Source organism: Artemia franciscana, chromosome 21 (assembly GCF_032884065.1).
Source record: "Artemia franciscana chromosome 21, ASM3288406v1, whole genome shotgun sequence".
In the NCBI taxonomy this organism is placed as follows: domain Eukaryota; kingdom Metazoa; phylum Arthropoda; class Branchiopoda; order Anostraca; family Artemiidae; genus Artemia; species Artemia franciscana.
The window spans coordinates 143,291-160,277 of NC_088883.1; positions in this window are offsets into that span (position 1 = coordinate 143,291).

The following is a 16,987-nucleotide window of genomic DNA, read 5'->3' on the forward strand; positions in this document are numbered from 1 at the left end:
GTTGAAGTTATTGCTGTAAAATAAGGAAATGAATTCTTTATTAAAAATAACTAATACTTTTATTTTCTAATAGATTAAATGCTTCATCTACAGCTCCATATAAATAATGATCGGATTGATATTCACAAATTTTTCAGTAAATTTTAATATTCATGATATTCTTAAATGTTTTTCAGGAAAAAACAAAATATCATAATTATTTTCATAATCCAAATTTTCGATCCATCTAGACTTACTTTATAGTTTAGATTTTTTATTAACTTTAAGGATTTTTATTTAGGGATTCTTGACCTCGCTATATGCATTAAACAAAAAAGAATACGTTGACATATCAATAAGTTAATGAGATTGTCATTAAAGATTAAAATTATCTTAACAATTCTAAACTAGCACAAATTTATTTGGTGATAGAAATAGAAATTATAAAAAGAAAATCTACAAATATCAAATCACAGCCTAATATACAACGACCTAATTATCGAATTTGATATATTCCTGCATTAAATTTTTTAGTGAATAGTTCAGAAATTAGAAAAAGCGTAAACTCTTTCTTTTTTAAATACTGTAAAAACGCACATAAAAACTCATCGTTGATTTCTTTTAATTTTACGCTTTTGTTAGGTCTAGATTCTTTGAAAGTTTCAAATTCATCACTTGTATCTATCACAATTCTTTGCACTTGTGTATCGGCAGTTGCATTGGAAGGATTGTCTAAGAAGTCTTGAGGCATCCTCTGAAATATATTTATCTCTTGTTGGTTCATAGCACCAATTTCAACTATATAGACTCAATGTTCTTTATACATCTCACTCCTACTGTCACGTTGATTTTTGAATTAAAATGGAATAGTTGTGGGCATCAAGTCATAGCAAATTGCAGAAATAGCTAAGACAGATAGTTGAATTGAGTAAGAGGCAATTCTGGCATTAATTTACATCTCCCGTACGTTAAATGGGTTACAGACCACATTTCAAAAAATCTAAAGAGAAAACCCTGCCACGCAAAAATAAATAAAATTCAATAAAAGACCAAAAAAATATGAAAACAAATAGGATATGAAACATACTTCTCACAATTTTTTACATCCCCATTATTAGATGTAGATGTAAATTATCAATATAATATAATTAATATAATGTGCATCTCCCGTACGTTAAACGGGTTCAGACCAAATTTCCAAAAATCTACGAAAAAATAATAGTTTAACTTACCTTAGACCCAAAAAAACTATCAGTTCCCAAATCTACCAAGAAAAAGGCCCTATCCTGATAGGTAAACACTCTGGTGTCTACAGAATTCCTTGTTCTTGTGGTCTTTGGTACATAGGAAGAACTGATCAACAACTTATGTTCACATCAACTCAGCACTGTACCTCAATTAATAACACTCTTAAATAGCTGAAAAAACCTTTGATTTTTCTATATGCGATTATTTTGCTTCAATTCTTAGAAGCAATCTTAAAGAATCAAATGAAATAAAATTTGAAGATATAAAACCAGATATTTTGAAATCTATATATATATATATATATATATATATATATATATATATATATATATATATATATATATATATATATATATATATATATATATATATATATATATATATATATATATATATATATATATATATATATATATATATATATATATATATATATATATATATATATATATATATATATATATATATATATATATATATATATATATATATATATATATATATATATATATATATATATATATATATACTATAGATATATTTATTGATAACGTTGAAGAAATTCCAAGAGCGTCTAAATTTTTTCAATTGATAAACTTAACAGATATGATTAGTCATTATATAAAAAGACTAGCTGATTCCAGCCATGGGTTGCTGAGGCGCTGCGCGCCCCAGCAACACATTGGGTGTCAGCTAGTCAGTCGAACTGTCAGCTAGTCTAGCCAAATAGTTTCTATAGTTAAAAATTAAAGAGGGAAAAAAGAGGTTTAATTTCAATAAATCAGCGCCAGTAAACCCATTTTAAATTAAACCCAGTTTTCTCTCTTTCATTTTTGTAAATGAAAAAGTAGTGTGGTATAAGAAGATGCCTAGCCAACTCAAGTCAACTACATTACGCAAGCATGCGCATCAGAGAAAAACTGGTAATTTCACTCTAAAACAACAATTTCAAATTTACAACTAAACATATAAAAAATACCCGGCTCCAGAAACTCCTAATCTCTCATTCAGTGCCGTATCACACAAGGATTTTTTTAATGGGGTTCACAAGAATTCTAAAAATAACCATATTTTTTTAAAATTCATTTTTTCCGTTTTTACGAATCAGACAAACATCGTTCCCCCCCCCTCCCGGTAGAGCCTTTCCCTGATTTCCTTATTTTTTCTATTTCACTTCAAAAACTCGTAGACACATTAAATCGTAATCAAATATCCACTTAAATCTCGTATTTCGCTGAAGTGTCAAGTCTAGATGCTAAACAAGAATTAATTCATTGGTCTACACAGGATTACATAGGTTTTGCTTTTGACCAATAGGCTACGGCAATTACCCCACCATAACGAAATAATTAGAATTGGCCCGAATCCAAAACGTAAACGTTAGAAGGTACGATGAGGTAGATATTATAGGGGAGGGGTAAGGGTTTCACCAATTCACTTTTCATGAAACCTATATAGCTCGAGGTTTGTATCCACTTTACTTTTATAAGTTATGTCTTTAGTTACTTGTTTTTTTTTTATGTTTAATTTTAATTTCATGCTTTTTGTATAACTGTTAATTTTTTATAACTAAGTCTCTTCAAAGTTATTACGATCACTCCTTGCTCTAAATCATAATAGTTTAAAACTGGGCAACTTGCATAAGTAACAGCCCTTGCCCTATGAATAGCAAGGAATTTATCCGCCCATGAGTTAAAGCTATTTGACTTTTGGACTATTTTGAATAAAATGGCTATTTCAAGATTTTGATTGTATGTGTTTTGAGATAAAGGGGTGAATTGGGGTGAGGAGTGGTTACCTTCTGATTACTTCCTAAACCTAAAAAGGACACTTCAACCTTCGATTTCCAATCGAATGAACCGCCCCTAAAGTTCATATGACAATTCCTTCCATAAAAAAACCCATATATGTTAACAATAGACAACTAGTATAAATAATGCTTTTGTCCCGAGGGCTGAGGGGATATCAAATCCGGTCCCATAGCTGTTTGATATTCGGACTATTTTGACAAAATGACGATCTCAAAATTGTGATTGGAAATATTTGGGGAAAAAAGGGTAAATGGGTGGGCTTGTTGCCTTCCTATCACTATTGTGTGTTCATAAACGAATCAGATATTAGTTTAACTTGATCCTAAGAGAAAAATTCCTAAGTGATTTCGTGAGAAATATGGTATTATCTATAAAGGAGTACAATGAATCAAATAGATCTAATAATATTAGAATTAAAGTACTACTTCAAGCCAGGAATGCAGCCAGGTGTTTTATTCTTCAATGTGGATGCGATTGGAAAATCCAAAAACTTTTAAAGTCTTTTAAATCCACGGAATATGAATTCAACAACGATTTGATACACAATCCTGAAAAGTATTTGGACCAAGGTCTAATTGAAGGACCAGGGAGTCATATAATGAAAGAAATAGCTCCAGAGTTTGAGATCGAATTGAAGAAACACCTAGAAAGTAGACGTCAAAAAGAATTAGGAATTAGAGAAGAAGAAGAAGAAGCCCGAATCCAAACGTAAACGTTACAAGGCACGATGAGGTAGAAACTATAGGGGACGGGTATGGGTTGCACCAATTCACTTTTCAGGAAAGCTATATAGCTCGAGGTTTGTATCCACTTTACTTTGATAAGTTATGTCTTTAGTTACTTGTTTTTTTATTTGTTTAATTTTAATGCATGCTTTTTGTATAACTGTTAATTTTTTTTGTGTTTCAATTTCGTGTTCATAGTATTGTATTGCTATTTACTTTGTTTGTATTTTATATGGGTTAATTATTTAAGCTGCTTTCGTGTATTGTTTTAAACTTTAATCTTGTCTTGCTTTCACTTCGTTCTTTTTCTCAGTATGTCTCATTTGGAAACCATTAAATATCCTGTCAGCTATATCATTTTCACCATGATCAACAGAATCATGAAAAGAAGACCTATAAATCAACGAAAAGAAGACCTACAATAGATGCAGTTTTAATTAGCCCTATATTTTGAGAGGGAAAAACTCCTTGATTTAAATCAGATATGATGTGTTGAATTTGTTCTGTTGCCCTTTTTGAGGGGCTGGTTACCCTCTGCCTATTTTTAATTCTTGAAAAAGGCAAACAAACTTCCTATTTCCAATGAAATAAGTCTCTTCAAAGTTATTACGATCACTCCTTGCTCAATTCATTATATTTTAAAACTGGGCAACTTGCATAAGTAAGAGCCCTTGCCCCATGAATAGCAAGGGATTTATCCGCAAAAGAGTTAAAGCTATTTGACTTTTGGACTATTTTGAGCAAAATGGCTATTTCAAGATTTTGATTGTATGTGTTTTGACATAAAGGGGTGAATGGGGGTGAGGAGTGGTTACCCTCTGATTACTTCCTAAACCTAAAAAGGACACTACAAACTTCGATTTCCAATCGAATGAACCGTCTCTAAAGTTCATATGACCATTCCTTCCATAAAAAAACCACATATGTTAACAATTGACAACTAGTATAAGCTAATGCCCTTGTCCCAAGGGCTGAGGGGATATCAAATCCGGTCCCATAGCTGTTTGATATTTGGACTATTTTGACAAAATGACGATCTCAAAATTGTGATTGGAAATATTTGGGGAAAAATGTGTAAATGGTTGGGCTTTTTGCCCTCTTATCACTACTGTGTGTTCATAAACGAATCAGATATTAGTTTGACTTGATCCTAAGAGAAAAATTGCTAAGTAATTTCGTGAGAAATATGGTATTATCTACAAAGGAGTACAATGAAGCAAATATATCTAATAATATTAGAATTAAATAACTGCTTCAAGCCAGGAATGCAGCCAGGTGTTTTATTTTTCAATGTGGATGCGATTGGGAAATTCAAAAACTTTTAAAGTCTCTTAAATCCACGGAATATGAATTCAACAACGATTTGATACACAATCCTGAAAATTATTTGGACTAAGGTCTAATTGAAGAACCAGGGAGTCACATAATGAAAGAAATAGCTCCAGAATTTGAGATCGAATTGAAGAATCACCTAGAAAGTAGACGTCAAAAAGAATTAGGAATTAGAGAAGAAGAAGAAGAGGAATCCCGAATCCAAACGTAAACGCTAAAAGGTATAATGAGGTAAATATTATAGGGAAGGGGTATGGGTTGCACAAATTCACTTTTCATGAAAGCTATTTAGCTTGAGGTTTGTATCCACTTTACTTTCATAAATTATGTCTTTAGTTACTTGTTTTGTTTTTTTTATTTGTTTAATTTTAATTGCAAGCTTTTTGTATAACAGTTAATTTTTTTGTGTTTCAATTTCATGTTCATAGTATTGTATTGCAACTTACTTTGTTTGTATTTTTTATGGGTTTATTATTTAATCTGCTTTCGTGTATTGTCTTAAACTTTGATCTTGTTTTGCTTTCACTTCGTTCTTTTTCTCAATTTGTCTCATTTGGAAACCATTAATTATCCTGTCAGCTATATCATTGCCACCATGATCAACAGATTTATGAAAAGAAGACCTACTACAGATGCAGTTTTAATTAGCCCTATATTTTGAGAGGAAAAAAATCCTCGATTTATTTCAGATATGATGTGTTGAATTTTTTTTTTGTTTCTGTTTTTCAGGGGCTGGTTACCCTCCACCTATTTTTGATTCTTGAAAAAGGCACAAAAACTTCCTATTTTCAATCAAATAAGTTTCTTCAAAGTTATTACGATCACTCCTTGCTCTAAATATATGTTTAAATATGTATATTAACATATATAAATATATGTTAACTACTTCAAGCCAGGAATGCAGTCAGGTGTTTTATTTTTCAATGTGCATGCGATTCGAAATTTAAAAACTTTTAAAGTCTTTTAAGTCCACGGAATATGAATTCAACAACGATTTGATACACAATCCTGAAAAGTATTTGGATCAAGGTCTAATTGAAGGACCAGGGAGTCACATAATGAAAGAAATAACTCCAGAGTTTGAGATCGAATTGAACAAACATCTAGAAAGTAGACGTCGAAAAGAATTAGGAATTAGAGAAGAAGAAGAAGAAGAAGCCCGAATCCAAGCGTAAACGTTAAAAGGTGCGATGAGGTAGATATTATAGGGGAGGGGTATGGGTTGCACCAATTCACTTTTCATGAAAGCTATTTAGCTCGAGGTTTGTATCCACTTTGCTTTCATAAGTTATGTCTTTATTTACTTTTTTTTATTTGTTTAATTTTAATTGTAAGCTTTTAGTATAGCTGTTCATTTTTTTTTGTGTTTAAATTTCATGTTCATAGTATTGTATTGCTATTTACTTTGTTTGTATTTTATATGGGTTTATTATTTAATCTGCTTTCGTGTATTGTCTTAAACTTTAATCTTGTTTTGCTTTCACTTCGTTCTTTTTCTCAGTTTGTCTCATTTGGAAACCATTAATTATCCTGTTAGCTAAATCATTTTCACCATGATCAACAGAATTATGAAAAGAAGATGTCTGTAATTTCTTCAGTCGACAAACGTAACGTGAGTCGACAAAAAACTTCATGAAGGCATAATTATCAATCCTTATAATGACATCAGTCGACACACAAACATGATGTCTGTCAAAACACAAACATACAGCTTATTATTTTTATATATATATATATATATATATATATATATATATATATATATATATATATATATATATATATATATATATATATATATATATATTATATATATATATATATATATATTTATATATATATATATATATATATATATATATATATATATATATATATATATATATATATATATATATATATATATATATATATATATATACAGATGTCCCGGTGTCTCGGTCTTTAATTTTGTCTGTCGAAAAACATGACGTCAGTTGACAAACAACTTCATGACAGCATAATGCTCAATCCTTACAATGAGGTCAGTCGACACACAAACATGACATCAGTCAACAGACACAGAACTTATTTTTTATCTTCTATCTATCTATCTATATATATAAAAATAAGTTGTCTGTGTGTGTGTGTGTGTCGAGTGACGTCATGTTTGTGTGTTGACTGACGTCATGTTTGTTGATTGACGAAATTACACACCAGGACATCAGGAGACAAATGACGACCGGGACACCAGGAAATAGGGAATATAAATGACGACCGGGACACTCAAAGAGAAAGCGACCGGGACACAAGAAATGTTCGATTAGCAATCACCATCAACAAAGCACCGGGACACAAATGACGACTGGGACACAGGGAGTATAAATAACGACCAGGACATAAGTAAAAAAAACTAAAAAAAGGGGAAAAACTACAAAAAAACTAAAAAGAAAAAAACTAAAAACTAATAAAAAAACTGAAAAACTAAAAAAGGAAAAAAATGAAAAATAAAGGAGAAAAACAAAACTAAAAAAATAAAAATAACTAAAAAGGTAAAAACTACAAAAAAAAACTAAAAAGAAAAAAGAAAAAAACTAAAAAAAAGTAAAAACCAAAAAAAAAACTAAAAAGAAAAAAAGGGGAAAAACACAAAAATTTATTTCATCATATACCAATTCAAAAACAAATGTATATACAGACCGGGACACCGGGATACAAATGACGACCGGGATACAAATGACGACCGGGACACAGGGACTATAAATGACGACCGGGACACGACTACACCTGGGACGCCGGGGGGCACAGGGGGATATATAAATGACGACGGAGACACAGGGAATGTTCGATTAGCAATCACCATCAACAAAGCTCAAGGGCAATCATTAGAATCATGAGGTATAACTAAAAAAACTAAAAAAAAAGGTAAAAAACTAAAAACTAAAAAAAAAACCAATTCGAAAACGAATATATATACAGACCGGGACATTGGGACACAAATGACGACCGGGACACAAGGAATATAAATGACGCCCGGGACACTCAAAGAGAAATTACAGACTGGGACAAAAATAGCGACGAAGACCACACTGCCTTTCCATAACAAACAAATACAACGTAGAGACACAGGGAATATAAATGACGACAGGGACACAACTACAACGGGGACGCCGGGGGGCACAGGGGGATATATAAATTATGACGGCGACACAGGGAATGGTCGATTAGCAATCACCTTCAACAAAGCTCAAGGGCAATCATTAGAATCATGAGGTATAGATCTGAATACGGATTGTTTTCCCATGGACAATTATGTGTTGCATGTTCAAGAGTTGGTAAACCTGACAATCTATTTATATGCACAGACAATTGGACAGCGAAGAATGTTGTATATTCTCAAGTTTTACGTAGTTAAAAACATATATATATATATATCTATCTATATTCACAGGTGGGACATAGGGACACAACTACAATGGCGGGTAAGTAATATGGCGCGTAACGACTTACGCGCGCGGGGGGGGGGGGCTTGGGGGGGACGCGAATAGATAAATATAGATATTAAACACCTGCTACCTGCATCTCCTTCCGATGATTTTGAAAACAAAAGTGATTTAGATTTTTTTTTGTAAATTAATTCTGACCATTTTATATTTCAGGAGTGTCCTACTTGAATTTTATAGAACTGTGTTTCCTATCTGTGCTGTCTTCATTTCATTCAATAGGTTCCGCCGGCATCAATCCGTCTCAGGACTGCCATCAGATTTCCATCAAAACCTGCATCAAAACCTTTACAGCAACATCATGCCAATTAGTAATAGCCATGGGCACTGCAAATCAAGGACTGACTTTGTGGAAAGCTTTTTTTTTCGCAAAGCACATTTGGGAAAAAGAAACCAGCTCGGTGTATATTTTTCTTTTAGTTTGCGACATTATCATTCCAAGGGTAAATAGCCTTCCATTTCTCTTTCTGTTTTTTTTTATATCTTGTATGCATGGTATAATCATTGGATTTTATGAAATGATATCGGTAGCTTATCTTGAAAAAGTTAAAAAGTATTAAAGAATTATAGTTCTTGTCTTAGAACACGAAAATATGATGGGCTGGATGAACTTTATGGGAAGTATATTTACGTCTGGCTCAATTACTGTGAATAGCAACTGCTTGGTCAGTTTGCTGCCTGGTCAGCAACTGCTTGGTCAACTATCTTCTGGTTAGTTTTTATTTGGGGTAAAATGCTTAAAACTACCCCAAAGAGGCTCACCCACCTTTTTCTTTATATGAACTGAAAAATCAATCGTTACAACGCCTAGGGCACGTGGTTTGTTCCACCTGTTGTTGAGGATTTCTGAAAATAAACGTCCCTAGTATGAAATATGGCTTTATTCTGTTAACAGGAAATATGACTTCAACTTTCTGAATTCTGCCTAATAGAATGATGTCAAACAATTGAATGAAACTTTCTGAGTCCGATGTATTTGATAAGATAATATTTTTCAAATTCCATTGGGCCGTAGCAACGCACACCCACAAAAATAAAACAAAAAAGCAAGTTCAAATCACAATTTTTCAGCATTTTCGCCTTTTAAACCTCTTTGTTTGTTATCATAAATGTTCCCCACCATGCTGAAATCTCTTTAGCTTGGGTCAAAAGAGGGTAGACAGCAGAGATGCTTCCAAACGAATGCTGTTACTTCACGATCACTCTAAAGGAAGCTTTTCTTCATCCCTTGTCGAAGTTGTAAGTCTGTTATCAAATATGCTGTCAATTCAAACTGCTGTACCTCCTCTCCTTTTTTGGATACAGGGGTAAAACTAGGATTTTAAGGTTGGAGAAGGGATTTGAAGATTGTGTCCAAAAAATTGTCGAAAAATTTCGACTCACAAGCTAGATATCAAATGTAAATGGTTTTTGGAGGTATTGGCACCACATACCGAACTTCCCCCCTTTCCACTCAGTGAAATCCCCTCCCTTAGCTATGCCCCTAACTAGATAGCACGATTTTAATCGAATAATTCATGGATCGCTTACCCACGCAAGTGAATATTCATCAAACCAAACGTATGATTTATTGTGTTTTATTTAGTTGTTTTGGTAGAAATTGTACGTTTGTGAGCTCAGCATTTATTTCGAATATTGATACACCAATTGTGATTTGACATGTAGGTGTGCATTGACAACAAATTTGCTTTGACTTCATTTGACTCACCCGGTTGACTTTGCTGGTGGCTTCATTTCTAAGGACTGGACAAGGAAAAATTAGCACAAAAATCTCTTACCATTTTCATGATAAGTTGCGCATAAAAAAAAGCTTGTTTTTGTCTGTTTTTTTTTTTTTGCGGATATCCGATTATGACACTAACTTCAATATTGGCCTGATATATCGGTCGGGCTCTAAACCGTTTAGAAGCACCTACTTTCTTCTCATGTATTCGCTTACTCCCAGAAATCTATCTAGCATTCTTCAAACCTCCAGATAATTTGACTTAAAAACACCGAACCCTTGTTAACCTGATTGTATTCTCCTAAAGTTTCAATGTTCTAACCAATCTAGCACTCTTGAAAATGAAACTTCTATAGAAAATCTACTTGTATTACCCCTGAGCCAAATGAATTCTTTAGGCTCTAAATTATTTTAAATCTGTTTGCTGAACTAAACCGTACTTGTTCCATTTTGGCATAACCTCAAGCTTCTCACCTATAATGAAGATTTGCAGCTTCTTTGATCTGAATGAGTCTTCTCTGAATTTTCACATGTACTACCTGACCTAAATTACTTCTCAAAAGGATATTTATTTGCTTATTACCCTTTCAATTACAATCTTCTGAATGCTTAGACATCCCTATTAGCGTGAAGACTTGATGCCCAAATAAACAACCTATTCTTTAACCTCTAGCTCTCATGTACTCCAAAATAAAGTTAAAAAAACTTGTTTTTTGTATTGGAAGTAAGTGGCAACATTGATATTCAAAATAAACGTAAACCCAAAAAAGAGAGGGAGTCAACCTTGTTCTCAACAGCTTCGCCCGGAAAGCGCTACTGTCATTTACACCTGTCTCCTCACGTTTACTGACAGCGAGAATAGATAGCAAGCATAGGAAGGTAACTGTTCTTACCTGCTATGCACCGACAAATGAGGCCGAGAATGGAGATAAGGACTACTTCTATGCAGTGCTATCCTTCATGCTCTCCTCTGTGTCGCCAAACGACTACCTCACTGTCATAGGTGATTTCAACGCCGTTGTTGCTAACAGTTCTGACCTATATGATGCGGCTGTTGAACCTTTGACGGTTGACGCTCTGAATGAGAATAGAGAGCAGCTGTTCCATCACCCACGCCCTATCAGTCATTAATACATTGGTCGTGAGAAAAGACATTGCGAAGCTCACATGTAACAACATTGACGGCAAGACAAAAAGATGCTCGACTACATTTTGCGACGACGCTGGCATTCGTCTGTACAGAACTGCCGCTCATACAGAGGTGCTGAGCTCAGCAATACTGATCATCGTCTTCTTTCTGCAAGGATCAAACTTGGGCTGATGGCCAACAAGAATAACTCCTCTTCCTCCAAGAAGATAGACACCTCTCGATTGAAGCAAGATCCTTTGGTTCGTAAACGGTATATGGTTGAGGTCTCTAACCACTTTGAGCCCTTCCAACAGTGTTCAAAAAGTGAGTCAGCGTAGAATATTTTCTAAGTTAATGTTCTCACTGCAATTACAGAAGTTGTGGGCTTGAAGTAGTGAAAAAAAAAATAGTGGATTAGCAGCCAAACGTTCGAAGTGATTGAACAGATACAGCTAGCGTGACTACGAGGAGATATCACACTCTAAAGACAGTTCAACAAACAGTGCAAGTCTATGTTTCACAAGGACAAGAAAGACTTCATTGGAGGCAAAGCCACTGAGCTCGAGCAAGCTTCCCAAAGACATAGGTGCAACATTCAAGATCTTGCTTGAGCTGACTGGGCAACACTCCATTGCGTCCACAAGCCGGAAAGCAGCGTATGGAGAAACCATGTACGATCAGTCCCAATGTCTTGGTATATGGAAGAAACACTTCGATATACTGCTCAATTCACATCCACCTGATTGCATTGACCCCGGGCTTGTTGCTGCTGCTGCAAAAACTACCGCTTCCACTGACAGCGACAAGTTTTCTCCTGAGGAGATCAGATCGGCCGTAAAGAAACTTGGGCATAATAAAACAACCGTCCTTGTGGCATCGCTTCTTAGCTACTCACAATAGGTGGGCCTGCAATGATATTCTGGGTGCAGATAGTGTTCAGCATTATCTGGCACACAAAAGTTAGACCATCAAACTGAAAGAAAGGAATCCTTGTGTCAGTGTTTAGTCAGTGTGTCAAGGGAACAAGACGGACTGCGGGAAATACTGCGGTAACACCCTACTGTCTCTTCTTGGAATGCTGTTTGTGATGCTGCTGCTGACACGTGCAACAAGTTCCCTGCATGCTTTGCGTTGCCCCTAACAAACCAAATTCATACCAGGAAGATCGACGACAGAACAGATTGACACGGTTTGATAGATCGTTCAGAAGACAGTGGAATTTAACAAAAAAAACCTACATAGCTCCCATTGACTTTAGTTCTGCCTTCGACACTGTTGAAAGACCGTCCATTTGGCTAATCCTGAAAGCTAGCCTACCCACAAAGATAGTACAGAAAACGCCAGAACATACAGAAAACACACAGAAAACGCCGTCCTGGTTAACGGGAAGGTTTTCTCTTCATTCCAAATACAAAATGGAATATGGCAAGGATGCGTTGCTGTACCTGAGCTGTTTAACTATTTCATCGACCACATCCTGAGCGAGACGCACCATACCCAACCATTCGGCATCAGTTATGCTGGGAGGACTCTATCCGATGTTGATTTCGTGGACGATGTACCTGTCCTTAGTGACAATATCAACCAACTTAAGTCTGTACTCGAGACACTCCTTCACAGCCTCTAGAGCTGGGCTTTATATCAACTGAAAGATGACGAAGATCATACCCAGAGAAAAGACAACATCAGCACCACTCTCAACTGTTAAGATTAACAGCCCAGCTGTTGATGTGGTAAGGCCCTTCACATATCTTTGATCAATTATATCCTCTAGTGGCACACTTGAGGCCGAAATCTCGGCCAGATCTGCTAAGGCAAGCTCTGTGTTAAGAGGGCTCCTGAGAATAGTCCTCCACAAATCGCCACAAAGAAATGAAAATAAAACAGAAGCTCATGAGCACTATCGTTCTAATTGCTGTTTCCTGTATTAATATTCAAATACTGATTTTTTATTTTTTTTAAATGACTGGTACATGTAAATTACATCCAGTAATATAATTTATTTCTTTATTTTTTTTTTAATCGTACCATTTTTATTGTCTCACCTTATTTTAGATAATATTTCCTCCCATTCGATTTTTAACTTTAACATTGAGCTTTTATTCAGGAGATCTTTGACTGAAATTTTTTATTAGTTTTTTTTCTGATTTAATGCAAAAAATCAACAAAAATTATTTTTTAAGTAAGATAAATTTAACTCACAAACAGTTTGGGGGTGTCCATGTTATTGTCGAAATCGTTTTTTATTTGGTAATTCAACTATGTTTGACAAAATTGCTATCTTAAGATCTTTACCAGGTTGCTTAGGGGGATAAGCTGCGTGGGAGGGGAGCTATCTACCCTCCAATCTTTTTTATAACTTTGAAAAGAAACTGGAAGTTTTAGTTTCAGTTTGAAAGAGTCTTCTTCCGATATTAGAAGACCATTGGTTCGACATGATTACACATGGGGAAAAACCAAAAAACACGCATCTGCGATCTTTATTCCTGCAAAAAATACACAAAATTGATATTTTGCATAGGGGAGCTTTAAATCACTGGAAGTAGCCTTCTCTGATACGTTGAATTAATGTTATTATTTTATCAAAATCGCTTGATTTTTCGGGGTTGTTCCCAGTTCCGTTGTTCAGAAATCATGCCAATTTTCTTGGATTCTTAGTTTTTGATGCGAAGCATTAAACTTACTGTATTTATATATTTGGGATCAGCGTAAAAAGTCAATTGTGTCAATTGGTGTCAAAATACTGATTTTTAGATTTTCCGTCACTATTGAGCCACGTCAATTCTGACACTCAGTTCATTGCCATGAACTGCTAGTTCTTAATAATCATTCATCCTGTCATATATATATATATGTTTTTTTCAGATAATCAACTGGATCTCTACTGGTTTTCTTCGATCAATGTCCAAAGGAGTTGTAAAATTTGAAAGGTCTTTGTTTTTTATATAGGCATGGCCACTAGAATTGATTATTGAAAATGTCGTTTTCAACGATCTAAACGACTTTTGGAAAACATGGAAAGATCGTTTAAGCGTCTGATTTTCATGGTTATGGGTAAGTTTCAAGGTTTCAAAAAAAATTCTATGGAGCAATATCAGGAAAAATTGAAAAATCCCAACCCTTTAATAAGTGTTTTATTGATAGCCATATAAATAGCCAATTTTTTTACTTGTTTTTATAATGAACAGAAAATTAATTTGAGATACTTTACCAGGTTTGAATTCTTCGACCCAGAGTCCTCTTTCTTTATGAACTACGTACCTTCAGGGGAAAAACATTATTATAAACATATGCCCGAAGGAATAAAAAAAAGCTGAGTTTTGTCGGTGTAGGAGAAATATATATTTTATCGCGAAAATAAAACATATAGTTCAACCCACACCTAGTATTTATAAGAAATATCAGGTTTGAAGAATATATTTATTTATAAAAGCTGTTTTTAGATAGAACAGGCTCGGAAGTAGGCAAAGAGAGATTTCTCTTATTGTGTAATTCACAAATCCGTAAAGCGTCCTGTATCTCTCACAAGGTTAGAAAATTAAAAGTTCCCAAATTTTATGCTAAATCGAATCACCCTTATATATTTAGAACTAAAAAAAGAAACAATTGTATTGGATGTAACAGAATTGTTCAAGGAACTATGGAATAAATACTAGAAAATTCTGTATTGCTTCTCTTCAACCCAAGAAAGAAAATAGGATAGCAATTTAGCTTGACAATTACTAATTTGAATCTTTTTTAACTCCTTGTTATAAATCCGGAAAATATAAAAATTGCAAGTTGAGTTTTGTAAACTTTTATTGTCTAGATTTTTTTTTCATTACTTTAAGTTTCAAGTTATTACGAATCATGTTGCATAGGAATTTTTAACTTTTTCGTTAGTTTTTATTTTCAGAGGGGTTAATATGATTACCCAGAAAGGGTAAACATTAAAGATATGCAGATGAGTTGGATTACATATATTCTGGGTTACATATTACAAATATATATATATATATATCCGAATATACTCATCCGAATGGATGAGTTGGGTTAAGGCCTCATTCAAGTGCTGATCTATATTAATCTCTAATTTAGGAAAACAGTCTTCCTTTTCTCCATCTGTCTCTTTTTCTTTCAATGTGTTTGTGCTGTTGCGTTGGTGATTTCTCTTTTTGTAATATATTTTTATTGTCAGAGGGATTAATATGATTACCCAGAAAGGATAAACATTAAGGATATGCAGATCGAGGATCAGGGCAGATCAAACAAACAAAGAAATTATATTTTATCGAATGTTTGAGGCTTTAATACTGCCCACATAGACAGTTTAGCCTACGAGATAAATAGCTATTATTTTCATATATAGCTGAAGAGTGTTTTACTTTCATTGGTACACGTTTGTGAAGTATTTTCGTAAGCTAGCCACATTGTCTCTAATTTCTGGGAAGACAAATAACCCAGCCTTTTTGAGACATGATTGGTTTCAAAACTACCATCGTAAAATCTTTAGCTCATCAAAAGAACAATCAGCAAAAGACAACAATAATCAAAAGAACATGTCCCCAATGAAAGGCCCCAGAAGCAGCAATTTTGTTTTTAGTGCATATTAAAATAGAATAAGAATAAACGGACTTTAGATTTTCCTAGCTTAAGGATGACGTTGGTTTTTTGTTTCTTTTCTTTTAGATCTACTTCAATTTCGACTCTGATTGTCTCCCATAACCTTCTATTACTTATGTTAATATATGTTCGTTTTAAGTTTGGTACGTTTTAAGTTATTCTTTAATTGTAAGGCTTGAAGACCATGCAAAGACATCTTGCAAAAGTTATTTGCTTTGAAGAGGGAATTGGGGGAGTTTAAGGTTTTGAAACACCCTCCTAAGTTTTTTTCTAAATGCGGCTTTTCCTCTATTCCTGAAAAATTACTTTAAAAAATGGTAACTTTCTGGAATCTGTCCCTATGTTCTCCAAAAGTGGTCTGAATCAACCTCCCCAAAAAAATATTTTTCCAATCCTGAAAATCCGCATAATCAATCAGATATTTCCTAAGACAGGGGGAAGATCTAAAAAGGGACTTTTGCAGAAGAATTGCCGAGGCCAAGCCACCCAACATCCTAAATTTTCCTGAATTTCTGGGTACTTTCAGTGGGTACATATACTATAATAAAATTGTAAATGTTTTTATTATTACCCCCACCCAGAAAAAATCTTTTGAAGGTGTCTGCTAATGGTAATTTGCAACTTATAACAAGGTCTTTTTGGCTAACTCCATTGATTGATTTTTTGGTTGTTTTTTTTCAGGACCGTGCAACTATGGTAGTCCAAGCTCCCTTACTATTTTACAGAATGTAGAGGAGGTGAACATGAAGGTCCAAATATTTTTTTTGAAAGTCTTAAAGCTGAAGACGTTGAATCTCCAATTAATTTTCGACATTATATCAGTGTAACTAAACTGGAATTGAATTAAATTAAGGTTGTTTTCGACAATAAATGAAGTTGAATGGCTTTCTCAAGGAATACTAAAATTTTCATAATAAAGAGTTCTATTGTTCAACCGAACAAGAAAATTAAACTGG